This window comes from Ovis aries, chromosome 24, assembly GCF_016772045.2.
Source record: "Ovis aries strain OAR_USU_Benz2616 breed Rambouillet chromosome 24, ARS-UI_Ramb_v3.0, whole genome shotgun sequence".
NCBI classification, from domain to species: domain Eukaryota; kingdom Metazoa; phylum Chordata; class Mammalia; order Artiodactyla; family Bovidae; genus Ovis; species Ovis aries.
In genome coordinates, this window is record NC_056077.1 from 31,800,799 (window position 1) to 31,814,943 (window position 14,145).

General features: G+C 44.7%; 1 long non-coding RNA gene across 1 annotated transcript; it reads left to right on the top strand.

Annotated features, from left to right (window-relative positions):
* The first annotated feature begins 3,101 nt into the window (after positions 1-3,101).
* On the top strand, positions 3,102-6,130 carry LOC132658522 (uncharacterized). Its single transcript, XR_009598286.1, has 2 exons — positions 3,102-3,370; positions 5,898-6,130. It is a non-coding gene; the product is annotated as an uncharacterized LOC132658522 (long non-coding RNA).
* The last annotated feature ends 8,015 nt before the right edge of the window (positions 6,131-14,145 follow it).

Sequence of the window (14,145 nt, forward strand, 5' to 3'; positions counted from 1 at the left end):
GGTGACCTCCCAAGTCTGTGAGCCTGTCCTTGTCTCCCTCCCCACTCCCTTCCCACTCCTTCCCTCCTCCTTTTCTCTCCCCCAACAATAATTAAATCAAACTCATTCCATTCACATCCATTTAAGTCAGGAAGCATTTGTTGGACAACTTCTACACAGCAGGCACCATGCTGAGCAGGTTCGTTGGTCATCGGTGACTGTACAGGATGGATCCACTTTGGCGAATCTAAATCCTCACCCTTGAGGGCATAGAAGGTTGGTTCTCTCGGCATATTAAGTGAGCCAGTTTCTCAGGATGTAAATTAACCCAGCTCACAAGAAACTCATGTATATAAATCAAAATGTCAATTCACTAATTTACAACGGGAAATACAGGAGCAGACATTCACATGAACCTGATCTGCACATTTTCTCCATCTCAGAAGACTACAGATAGAGTCAAATTGTCAGAAGGTTGCACGGATTATAAGAGATCAGAGCAAGGGGTCTCAGTGGTGGATTTGAATGTTTGATATCATCAGGCTCTGATGGTCTGATGCTTCTATGTCCACAGAGAAATCAAACAAATCATGTGTTCCTGTGGGCTTCCTAGGCCACTTCCTGGGATTTGTTTGTTTATTTTTTTAAAATGTATTTTATTTGGCTGCACCAGGTCTTAGTTGGGGCACTCGGGTTCTTCCATCTTCATTGCAGCATGCAGAATCTTCTTGTTGTGGCAAGCGAAATCTTTATTTGCCACACAGGGATGGTGGAGCCTGGTGGGCTGCCATCTATGGGGTCGCACAGAGTTGGACATGACTGAAGCGACGCAGCAGCAGCAGCAGCAGCAGCAGCAGGATCTTTAGTTCCAGCATATGAACTCTTTGTCACGACATGTGGGATCTAGTTCCCCAACCAGGGATTGAACCTGGGCCCACTGCATTGGGAGTCTTAGCCCCTGGACCACCGGGGAAGTCCCAGGAGGAGTGCTTTGATGAGCACTGCCAGAATGGATCGCTCTCATTTTCCCTCTTCACTGTTCTCTGATCACACCTCTCTTTATTCTGATATAGTCTATCTCTGGATAAGTTAATAAAATCAGTTAACTCACCATCGGGTCTTGGTTTCCTAGGAACCATTCTATTTCAGTAAAAGTAATGCACGTATTTAGGACTGACTTCTTTATGTATGGAAGGTTTTGCTTAGCTATTAGAGAGATTTATTTTCTTCATTTCGAATTCTGTAGCCTCAAATTCCTAGAATAATGTTTTGCAAATAAACATCTCGGGAAATGTTTGTTGAGTGAATGAATGCATGATTAAGTTCACTTCTGTCTCTGTGTAGCTTGAATGGTTAACTTAAGAGGAGTAGGTTTTATTTAACATATTTAGTTGATTTTAATTGGATGGCTGAAAAACCAGTTTTCTAGCCCACCTCCTAGGACCCAGGGGTCTATCAATATTGTACTGACCAGGGTGACCTTTGTGTCAAGATGGAGTGCAGGACAGTTTCATGGCTCCATTCCACATAGACTCCAAGGAAGACAACTTTTTGTTCCACTTTTAAATTTTGATTCAACTTTCCCTCTCCTGAGGCTCTCTTAAGAAATCACTTTAAGGCTGCCATCTGCTTTATCATTTCTTCTCAACCCCAATATTCTTTTTCTCATGTTAGCAGCATGGCCAGGGTCAGAGGAGACCCAGGTCACACCCAGTGGGTGGTCTTATAGCTGAGTACTTTCCTGGAAGTTCAATGTAAAAAGCCTGTGATCCAATCATTCCATTTCTAGAAATGTATCCTGAGGAAATAAAGAAGCAGTTAAAGATTTATATGCAAAGATATTCCTTATAGCATTGTATTATTAATAGAACGAGCTTCTCTGGTGGCCCAGATGGTAAAAGAATCTGTCTGCAACACAGGAGACCTGGGTTCAATCCCTGAGTTGGGAAGGTCCTCAAGAGGAGGAAATGGCAACCTTATCCAATATTCTTGCCTGGAGAATCTCATGGACAGAGGAGCCTGGCAGGCTATAGTCCACTGGATTGCAAAGAATCAGACACAACTGAGTGACACACACACACACACACACACACACACACACATTAATAACACAGTGCAAAGCAAACACAAAACTAGAAAGCATCCAACAATGACTGGCTAATACTCTACATTCATACAATGGAGTTTTATGCAACCATTAAAATCGTATTTTCAAAGGATGTTTACAGGCATGGTAAAGTGCTTTCTGTGCACATGGTTATTTTTGTTCCCTATTATCCTTTTCTTTTCCTTTGATTGTTATGCTGAGAGCCCTTCCATGTTCTACATGGCAGTAGCACTCACATGCTAAAACCTATAAATTGGAAAACCTAATGTGCTCAGCCTCCCAAATCCCAAACTCTCAAGCATCTTTTCCTACAGACTTCTCTGTGCTCCCACTAAAAGGATACATAAAGGGAAACAATAAAGGAAGAATTATGTAATGACCAACTGGGACTATCTTGGGCTAAGTCTCCTTTTAGGAGCCCATGGCTGTGGCGGGAGGTGGGTTTAGAGTATGGATCTCATAAATTCTCACAGAGCAGGTGGAATTAAGCAGAACATTTAGCCTGTCTTTGGGGATTTGGGGCTAGGAGTAAAAGGCTCAGTTACTACTCTGTAAGTCTTATACCACAAATAGTCAGTTAAACAGATAAAAAATAAAAAATCAGATTTAGCTAAAGACAGAAGGTCAGTTCAGTTCAGTTCAGTCGAGTCTGACTCTTTGCGACCCCATGGACTGCAGCATGCCAGGCCTCCCTGTCCATCACCAACTCCTGGAGTTTACCCAAGCTCATTTCCATTGTCACATGATGTGTTTCTCTCCTACTTATGTCTGCATTGGCACCAATGGCGACATGAGTCAACCACATGTCTGCCACTTTAAAATACATGGCGGCAGCCACCGCAGCAGTGGACAGTGTCAATGACACTGATTCCACCAGAACATTGACATTGGCACTGATGCCAAATTCATTGCGTGAAATCATCTCTGCCTTTCAGTCCATCAAGTTGGGAGGCAGAGACTATTCTTATTGGCTCCAGGAGTGGTCATGTGACACACTCCTGGCCAATCAGAGAATAGTATCATCCCGGACACAGAGAAGGGTTCAGAGCTAGGGGACCGCATCAGAGCTAATGATGTGATACTTCTGCTGAAATTTGCCATGACGCTACGAGGAGAATCCCAGAGTTGTGAACTGCCATTCTGCGAGCCTGAGGAAGAAGCCAGGCTGACGTGGAGACCACACAGGAAAGCAGAGCAGAGGTGACAAGAGGTCAGGCCTCAGGGACGTGGCTTAAAGCTCCAGATTCTACCGTGTCTGACACATGCTTCGCCCTGAACTCTCATGTAGGTGAGCCCATAAATTCCCTTCTCTGCCTCAGGCACTTTGAGTTATATTTTCTGTCACAACCAAAAGATGACTAACTGATGGGCTGCCTATGAAAACTAGCTGATAAAAATAACAGGAAAAAGTCATAAATTGCAAATTATGTATGTGTGTGAAAAGAAATGTACCACAATGTTAACAAGGATTATCTCTGAATTGTGGTATTATGAGGGTGTTTTTTAAAGATTTAACTTTCAGTACTTTATGGAATATTTCAAGTTTTCCCCCTAACCCCCACATATTCATTTTAATAATAACAGAAAGCAAACAAAACCCTCCAGGCTTCCCTTCTTTGTCAGTGACACAGGCAGAAGGCCATGTGGCCTTTCTTACAATATCAACACTTTTCACAGCCACCCCTGACACTGTTTAGATGAAGACCAGTGAGCTAAAGTTGTAGGTTAACCTTGTGTTTAGTTAGGTAATTGGAAAGGCACTGTAGCGATTGAGTAACTTAAAGACTAGAATTTATGTTTTTGATTCAGTGTCTTGGAACCCTATGGACTGTATCTCTCCAGGCTCTCTGTCCGTGGAATTTTTCCAGACAAGAATATTGGAGTGGGTAGCCATTCCCTTCTCCAGGGGATCTTCCTGACCCAGGGATCAAACCTGGGGCCCCTGCATTGCTGGCAGATTCTTTACCGTCTGAGCTACTAGGAAAACCCAGTAAAAAGGCTTAAAAGCAGTCAAAAGCCTGCCCAAAAGGCCCAGTGATGAGACGGACAGATTGACTGCTAATCCCAAGAGGGGAACAAGATGGCAGCTGCTGGAGTCTTTTCAGGGAGGCTGACGGGACGTTGGTGGTATAAAGCTTCCTTGGGATGTGCTTCCCTGGTGGCTCAGTGGTAAAAAATTCACCTGCAGTGCAGGAGACACTGAGACTTAAGTTCAATCCCTGGGTCGGGAAAATCCCTTGGAGAAGGAAATCCAACACACCCCAGTATTCTTACTTGGGAAATCCCATAGACAGAGGAGCCCTGTGCGCCACAGTCCATGGGGTCACATAATAGTTGGATATGACTTAGTGACTAAACAACGACTGATGGGAGAAAATCAGAAGGGTTTCCACTAAACCATCCTATGCATTCCAAAGGTCAAATGTGTCTTCGATGACTAGCTTTGCCAGCTAGCCTTCAGGAGGGGAGAGGGGAGGGGAAGAAAGGGAGGGGGCTGTGAAGAAGCCCCTTGGGAAGCTTGGCTACAAACACTACTTCCCCCATCACCTGTATCAACCATGGAGGGTTTCATGCTTCCTGGGAGGCCATGAAGTGAATGAACAGCCTGAGTTTTTAAAGGGACTGCAAAACTTGACAGCAGAGACTATGATAACATTTATAGGTCTCCACCAAAAAGAAGTTAAATAAATCTCCTGCCTGGGGACACAAAATAATCACTTGCCACCTTTCTGTGGTCGAGAGGGAATTGCCAGCTCTGGGGGCCCATCCGCTGCCAGCTACTCTCATGTCAGCTGAGGCCAAAGGGATGGGATGCGGTCCTCAGTTTCCCAGCACCTCTTTTGTCCTTTAGAACTAATTGCCCCTGGTGGACTCACCCATATTTTAAGCACATGTCTAGTGATAAGAATGCAGCAAGACTCTTAGGCTTACAGGAGTTACATGTCTGTGAATCTACTGTCTCCCTATTTCCTCAAAGACATTCTGTCTTTCTATTCTTTGAAAAATTCTCCCTCTTTCCCCTGCTCCTACCCCGTTAATATATGTGTGGGTCTGATTTTGAATTTTCATAGCTGGCTCTTTTCATCCTGTCCTCCCAACCAGAGAAATATGGGTTGGCCAATTGTCCCCCCTAGCTTTCCAGATGGTGCTGGTGGTAAAGAACCCGCCTGCCAATGCAGGAGCTGTAAGAGATGCAGTTCCATCCCTGGGTTGGGACGATCTCCTGGAGAAGGAAATGGCACCCCACTCCAGTATTCTTGCCTGGAGAATCCCACGGACAGAAGAGCCTGGTGGACTATAGTCCATGGGGTCACAAAGAGTCAGAAACGACTGAAGCGACTTAGCACACGTACCTCACAGGGGACCAGGGGATGTGAACTTCCCTAGCTTAGCAGCTCAGGGGGGCCTTGGCCCTTGACCCCCACTACTGTTGACTTTCCTTGGAACCCTGGGGTCTTGTGCTGCCCAAACATTGGTAACATGTGCTCTAAGTATTGCCTCTTTCTTTACAGGTTTTTCCCAAATTAAAATGTATGGTACATAGACAAGACTCAAAACCTTTTACTTCAAGCCCTGCTAGAAGGTCCCACTTGGGAAAAGGATTGGAGAATGACGTAATTAAAGGCTTTAGAGTTAGGTAGCCATGGTTTTGACTCCCATACAAAATTAGACAAGTAACCCCATCCACATAAGCCTCAGTTTTCTCATCTGTAAATGAGCACAATAATACTTGTGTCATAAGGTGGTTGTGGGCATTAAATGGAATATTTAATCCCAGGCACATTGTAAGTCTGACTCTTTCCAAACCCAGGTGGCTCAAAAGTAAAGCATCTGCCTGCAAGAGACACAGGTTCGATCCCTGAGTCAGAACGATATCCTGGAGAAGTAAATGGCAACCCACTCCAGTCTTTGTGCCTGGGAAATCCCATGGACAGAAGAGCTTGGTGGGCTGCAGTCCACAGGTTTTCGAAAAGCCGGACATGACTGAAGTAATTGAACTTGCTTGCGCATAGTAAAGGTTCAATAAAGGTTCTTTTCTTTCTCTGTTTTTCTCATTGTCTGGGTTTGTCTAGATTTTTCTAGGTTTTCTTAGTGTTTTATCAACTGGAGTATAATGATGACTTATCTGAGAGTGTTAGTTACTCAGTTGTGTCTGACTCTTTTGTGACCCCATGGACTGTAGCCTGCCAGGCTCCTCTGTCCATGGGATTCCCCAGGCAAGAATACTACAGTAGGTTACCTTCTCGAGGGGATCTGCCTGACCCAGGGATCAAACCCAGGTCTCCTGCATTGCAGGTGGATTCTTTAGTCTGAGCCACCAAGAATCCAGTTCCTAAAAGCACAGCATATTGGTTATCCCCAGGAGGATGAAATGTCCATGTCAGGAGACCCTGCATTGAACCCGGGGTCAGCCTTACAAGACACAGCAAGTAGCCAAGAGGAGATGTCAGGAAGGCATCTAATTCTGTGTAACTCAAATCAACAATCCATGGAGGTCACCCCAGCCTTCCATGGTAGGGCCAGTCCTTTGCACAAAAGCACTGGCAGTTTCAGATGTGAACTTGGACATAACGAGAGACATTTCCCCTCCCTTCCAAGGTCCTGACAGGGGAAGGTTCGTAGTCATTGGAGACTTTGATGGACCGAGGTGAAGTCCTGACCGACTAAGTCCTATGTCCCCAGTATGATCTATATCAGCGGTCCCCAAAGTTTTTGGCAACAGGGACCAGTTTTGTGGAAGATGATTTTTCCTTGGACTGGAGGAGGGGGGATGGTTTCAGGATGATTCAAGTGCGTTACATTTATTGTGTACTTTATTTCTAATCTAATGTTGTTGCTGATCTGATGGGAGGTACTTGTCTGTACCCCAGAGGTTGGGTACCCCTGATCTATATCATATACCAGTGGTTCAGAATGAACTTACATTCTAAGTAAAACCAAGAGGGGAAGTCAATTTGGGAGCCAAAGGCAATACCCCTGAGATGCTGGTCCTTCAGAAAGGAGATAGAAGCAATCCGAGGGGCTTGGCTTCAGCAACTGTAGAACAGAAGGTGACATTTATGACTCTGGTTCACAGCCTAGGGGCCAGTGGATCCTGAAGGCTCTCCCTGTGCTTGGGCAAGGGAAGAGAGGGCTGAATGTCCAGAGGCATCTTTGGACACCCTGTTGGAGCTCCCAGCACTGCATCAGTCTCCACAGGCATCACCTGCCCATCCTCTTTATCTTCTATACCCAGAGCCAACAGGAAAGGGCAGGTGCCCAGCAGAGAGCATGCACTGTGCTTGGAGCATAGAAGCCAATGCAATTACGTTAGATACAAATTGGTGTTTTGTTCAGTTCTTTTCTAACAGGCTCCCAGGGCTAGGATCCCTTTTAGATCAGTGTTGGCCTGTAATGGAGAGGAAAGAGCAGTCTCTGCCCTGTTTCCTTTATCAACACCACTTTACTCTGTGATTCTGCCCCATAAGCATGCATTCCTCCACTTGTTACAAAATCATCACTAAAACCCTTCTCTGAGGCAGGCCATATTGTAGGGTGGTACGTCCCCAACTCAAGGTCTGTGGATTTGGCAGCAAAAGAAACAACTCTGGAAACTGTTAAAAAAAAAAATACCAATGCTGTACTACTCAGCTATAAAAAAAAATGCCATGGTGCCATTTGTGGCAAACATGAATCAACCTAGAGATTATCACACTAAGTGAAGTAAGACAGAGAAGGGCAAATACTATATGATATCACTTACATGTGAAATCTAAAATATGATACAAATGAATTTATTTACAAAACAGAAACAGACTCCCAGACATAGAAAACAAACTTATGGTTACCAGAGGGGAAAGGGGAGGGACATATAAATTAGGAGTTTGGGATTAGCAAATACAAACTACTCTATATGGTCGCAAAGATCTTCCCTGGTGGTTCAGGGAGTAAAGAATCTGCCTGCAATGTGGGAGACCCAGGTTCAATGCTTGGGTTGGAAAGATGCCCTGGAGAAGAAAATGGCAATCCACTCCAGTATTCTTGCCTGGGAAATCCCATGGACAGAGAAGTCTTGTGGGCTCTATCCCATAGAGTTGCAAAGAGCTGGACACAACTGAGCGACTAACACTTTCACTTTCGTATGGTTGCAAAGAGTCGAACATGACTTAGTGACTGAACAACCATCACAAAATATATAAAACAGATAAACAAAAAGATACTCCTGTATGGCACAGGGAACTGTATTCAGTATAATGGAAAAAATAAAACCATAATGGAAAAGAATATGGAAAAGAAAAAAAAAAATATATATATATATATAACTGAATCACTTTGCTGTACACCAGAAACTAAAACAGCATTGTAAATCAACTATACTTCAGTAGAAAAAATTACCAATTCTGGGGATTTTCAATAGGTCTAGGTAAATTCCAAACAATCTGTCTTTTTCAAAAAGTTCTCATTTGGATGTCCATGTATTAGGGATACAAGAAGGAATGACCAGGACACTGAACTAACTAATTCATAGGAAAGCAGAGAGTTAAAATTTGAGGTATGGGCTGTGATTAAAGCATTTACAATGTGCTATTGGGCTTCCCTGGTGGCTCAGAGGGTAAAGCATCTGCCTGCAATGCAGGAGGCCTGGGTTTGATCCCTGGGACAGGAAGATCCTCTGGAGAAGGAAATGGCAACCCACTCCAGTACTCTTGCCTGGAAAATCCCATGGACAAAGAAGCTTGGTAGACTACAGTCCATGGGATCTCAAAGAGTTGGACATGACTGAGCGACTTCATTTTCACTATTGGACCTCAGAAGAAGATTGCTAGTTGCCTTGTGAGAGCCATAAAAACTTCCCCAGAGGAGTGACATTTGAGCTGGGTATTGAATAGTAGGTGCAGATTTGCCACGTGCATAAGGGAGTTTTCACTTGTTGAAAGTGAAAGAAAACTAAGATCATGGCATCTGGTCCCATCAGTTTAGTTCAGTCGCTCAGTCGTGTCCGACTCTTTGTGACCCCATGAATTGCAGCACGCCAGGCCTCCATGTCCATCACCAACTCCCGGAGTTCACTCAAACTCACGTCCATTGAGTCCATGATGCCATCCATCCAGCCATCTCATCCTCTGTCATCCCCTTCTCCTCCTGCCCCAATCCCTTCCAGCATCAGAGTATTTTCCAATGAGTCAACTCTTCACATGAGGTGGCCAAAGTATTGGAGTTTCAGCTTTAGCATCATTCCTTCCAAAGAACACCCAGGACTGATCTCCTTTAGAATGGACTGGTTGGATCTCCTTGCAGTCCCAGGGACTCTCAAGAGTCCTGTCCAACACCACAGTTCAAAAGCTTGGTGCTCAGCTTTCTTCACCGTCCAACTCTCACATCCATACATGACCACTGGAAAAACCATAGTCTTGACTAGACAGACCTTTGTTGGCAAAGTTTGAATATGCTATCTAGGTTGGTCATAACTTTCCTTCCAAGGAGTAAGCGTCTTTTAATTTCATGGCTGCAGTCACCATCTGCAGTGATTTTGGAGCCTGTATGAAAAGGCAAAATGATAGGATACTGAAAGAGGAACTCCCCAGGTTGGTAGGTGCCCAATATGCTTCTGAAGATCAGTGGAGAAATAACTCCAGAAAGAATGAAGGGATGGAGCCAAAGCAAAAATAATACCTAGTTGTGGATGTGACTGGTGATAGAAGCAAGGTCTGATGCTGTAAAGAGCAATATTGCATAGGAACCTGGAATGTTAGGTCCATGATTCAAGGCAAATTGGAGGAGATGGCAAGAGTGAACGTCGACATTCTAGGAATCAGTGAACTATAATGGACTGGAATGGGTGAATTTAACTCAGATGACCGTTATATCTACTACTGTCAGCAAGAATCCCTCAGAAGAAATGGAGTAGCCGTCATGGTCAACAAGAGAGTCCAAAATGCAGTACTTGGATGCAATCTCAAAAACGACAGAATGGTCTCTGTTCATTTCTAAGGCAAACCATTCAATATCACAGTAATCCAAGTCTATGCCCCAACCAGTAATGCTGAAGAAGCTGAAGTTGAACGGTTCTATGAAGACCTACAAGACCTTGTAGAACTAACACCCCAAAAAGATGTCCTTTTCATTATAGGGGACTGGAATGCAAAAGTAGGAAGTCAAAAAACACCTGGAGTAACAGGCAAATTTGGCCTTGGAACATGGAATGAAGCAGGGCAAAGGCTAATAGACTTTTGCCATGAGAACACACTGGTCATAGCAAACACCCTCTTCCAACAACACAAGAGAAGACTCTACACATGGACATCACCAGATAGTCAACACCGAAATCAGATTGATTAAATTCTTTGCAGCCAAAGATGGAGAAGCTCTATACAGTCAGCAAAAACAAGACCGGGAGCTGACTGGCTCAGATCATGAATTCCTTATTGCCAAATTCAGACTTAAATTGAAGAAAGTAGGGAAAACCACTAGACCATTCAGGTATGAACTAAATCAAATCCCTTATGATTATACAGTGGAAGTGAGAAATAGATTTAAGGGACTAGATCTGATAGATAGAGTGCCTGATGAACTATGAATGGAGGTTCGTGACATTTGTACAGGAGACAGGGATCAAGACCATCCCCATGGAAAAGAAATGAGAAAAAGCAAAATGGCTGTCTGAGGAGGCCTTACAAATAGCTGTGAAAAGAAGAGAAGCGAAAAGCAAAGGAGAAATGGAAAGATATAAACATCTGAATGCAGAGCTCCAAAGAATAGCAAGAAGAGATAAGAAAGCCTTCCTCAGTGATCAATGCAAAGAAATAGAGGAAAACAAAAGAATGGGAAAGACTAGAGATCTCTTCAAGAAAATTAGAGATACCAAGGGAATATTTCATGCAAAGATGGGTTCGATAAAGGATAGAAATGGTATGGACCTAACAGAAGCAGAAGATATTAAGAAGAGGTGGCAAGAATACACAGAAGAGCTGTACAAAAAGGATCTTCATGACCTGGATGATCATGATGGTGTGATCACTCACTAGAGCCAGACATCCTGGAATGTGAAGTCAAGTGGGCCTTAGGAAGCATCACTACGAACAAAGCTAGTGGAGGTGATGGAATTCCAGTTGAGCTATTTCAAATCCTGAAAGATTATGCTGTGAAAGTGCTGCACTCAATATGCCAGCAAATTTGGAAAACTCAGCAGTGGCCACAGGACTGGAAAAGGTCAGTTTTCATTCCAATCCCAAAGAAAGGCAATGCCAAAGAATGCTCAAACTACCGCACAATTGCACTCATCTCACACACTAGTAAGGTAATGCTCAAAATTCTCCAAGCCAGGCTTCAGCAATACGTGAACCGTGAACTTCCAGATGTTTAAGCTGGTTTTAGTAAAGGCAGAGGGCTCTCTCTCTCTCTTTTTCTCTCCCTCTCTGTCTCTCCCTCCCCCACACACTCCTCCACTCTCTTCTCTTCAAGTCTTTGGGTTGGCATGCCCTCAAGCTTCAAGGATGGATTCTCCTGCTATCTTCTAAATAAAATAGAGCTGTAACACTGATTTGCCTAAGAGCTATAACACAGTGTGTCCAAGACCTGAGAGCTGTGACGCGCCAAGGGCTTTAATGTCCGTCGCTCCAAATCTTTGTTGTGACGAGACAAAGAACCGAGGAACATACACTCGCGTGACATCTATGGTGCCGTGACTCAGATATAACCTGGCTGAAACAACCTCCATGTGGAAGAGGCCGGGCACGGCAGGAGCCCAACTCAGCGAAGCTCCCGCGGTAGAGGCAGAATGTGAAGAAAATCCAGCGCAGGGGAAGGCCCATGGTGCTGGAAACCGGGACAGCGAAAAACAAACTCAGCAGAAAGCTCACGTGGCCCAGTTTCAGATCCCAGAAGACCTCTGGTTAAGAAACCTTGGACCCCTGGACAAAACCCCGAGAGGGATTGTCAGAAGATCCTCTGACCAATCCTGAGGAAATCTGGTACACTGATGGAAGCAGCTTTGTCTTGGATGGAAAAGAAGAGCCGGGTATGCAGTAGTCTCCAATTTTGAGACCATAGAGGCTGAGCCTCTGCCACCAGGTACTTCAGCCCAATTAGCTGAGCTCATAGCCCTGACTTGAGCTTCAGAGCTGGGAAAAGGAAAAAGAATAGCCATTTACACTGACTCCAAGTATGCCTTTCTGGTGCTACATGCACATGCTGCTATTTGGAAAGAAAGGGGCCACTTGACCACCTGAGAGTCCCCAATCAAATATGGTGATCAGATTCTTTGACTCCTGGAGGCAGTCCATCTGCCCACTGAGGTTTCAGTCTCCCACTGTAAAGGACGCCAAAAAGGGAGCACAGAAGTGGCACGGGGGAACCAAGCAGCTGATCAGGCAGCTAGGAGAGCAGCATTACAGAACCATGACCTAATAGGGATTGCCACCTTAGTTCCACAGACTAATTTGCCAGAAACTCCTTCATATACTGAAGGTGAGACTCTTAAAGCTAAGAGTGAGGGCTTTCAAGATCATATAGGATGGCTCCAAAAGGAGGGATTCCTTTTTCTGCCTAGGAACCTCCAATGGAAGTTGGTTAACTCCTTACATGCCACTACTCATTTAGGAGAAAAGGCCCTCCAAAGATTACTAGAAAGGTCCTTCAGAGGAACAGGCTTCCAAACAACTATAAGACAGGTGGTCTCCTCTTGTCCCACTTGCCAATTAAACAACCCCCAAGGAGCTCAAAGACCCCAGCTGGCCAAGCTCGTCCAACAACGTGGGGTCTACCCAGGAGAGGACTGGCAGATGGACTTCACCCAGATGCCAGTTTCTCAAGGGTATAAATACCTATTAGTCATGATAGATACATTCACAGGATGGATTGAAGGCTTTTCCACCTAGACTGAGAAGGCTGAGAAGGTGGTAAAAAAACTGCTCCATGAAATCATTCCAAGATTTGGTCTGCCCAGGTCATTACAAAGTGCCAATGGGACATCATTTACTTCTAAGGTCACCCAAAGGGTCTCGAAAGCATTGGGCATTACTTATTATCTCCATTGCTTATTATCTCCATTGTGCCTGGAGGCCTCAATCTTTGGGAAAAGTAGAAAGGGCCAACCAATTCTTAAAATCAGCGATAAAATAGATAACCCAGGAGACCTCCTTGGGGTGGAAGGAGGCTTTACTGATAGCTCTCCTCCGCACCTGCATTGCCCCTAAGGAACAGCTTGGTCTTAGCCCTTATGAGATGCTATATGAGAGACCTTTTGTTTATGTCAATGACCTCTTCCTAGATCCAGAGGTTCAGACCCTCCAGTCTTATACCATGGCCACTGGGCAATTCCAATAGGACATACGCTTGTGAGATATGAACCAGGACCCAAAAGATTCTAAGGAGTCACCACTATATGCTCCAGGGACTCAAGTCCTAATTAAAGTCTGGAAAGATGAGGCCCCAAAGGCTCAACTCCAGCCCACATGGAAGGGCCCCTACCCTGTAATGCTTTCTACCCCCACAGCAGTCAAGGTACCAGGACATGACTCCCGGATTCACTACTCACGAGTCAAGCCATGGAAGAAGACAGAAGAGGACACTCAGTACACCTGTGAGCCCCTGGGAGATCTCAGATACCTATTCAGGACTACCAATGAGTGCCATCCTAATGAACACCCCCAAAATCTGGTTTCTGGGGATAAGATTTCTCAGGATAGCTCTACACAGCCAACACAGCTTGACAGAGATTGTACTCCAAAACAGACAGGAGATAGATCTTCTGATCCCTGAACAAGGAGGGACTTGAGCCATCCTGCTGATGGGAATTTAAAATTGACTAATGCCCCTACTAGTCCTTGTTAGGCTATATTGATGATGCTTATGATTATTCCATGTACTGTCAATTGTCTAACCTGTTTTGTCTCTGCCCAGGTCAACAAGCTACAACATGCAGTGCCAGTTCAACAAAGATATAAAACTACAGCCGACCATGAAAAATATCACACACCCTTAGATGGACACCGCTATAAGGACTCTGAGGCTTGAGACTAGCACGAGGGGGAGGCCCAATACCCCTCGCCATCCCAGTTCAGCAGGAAGTAGCCAGAAAG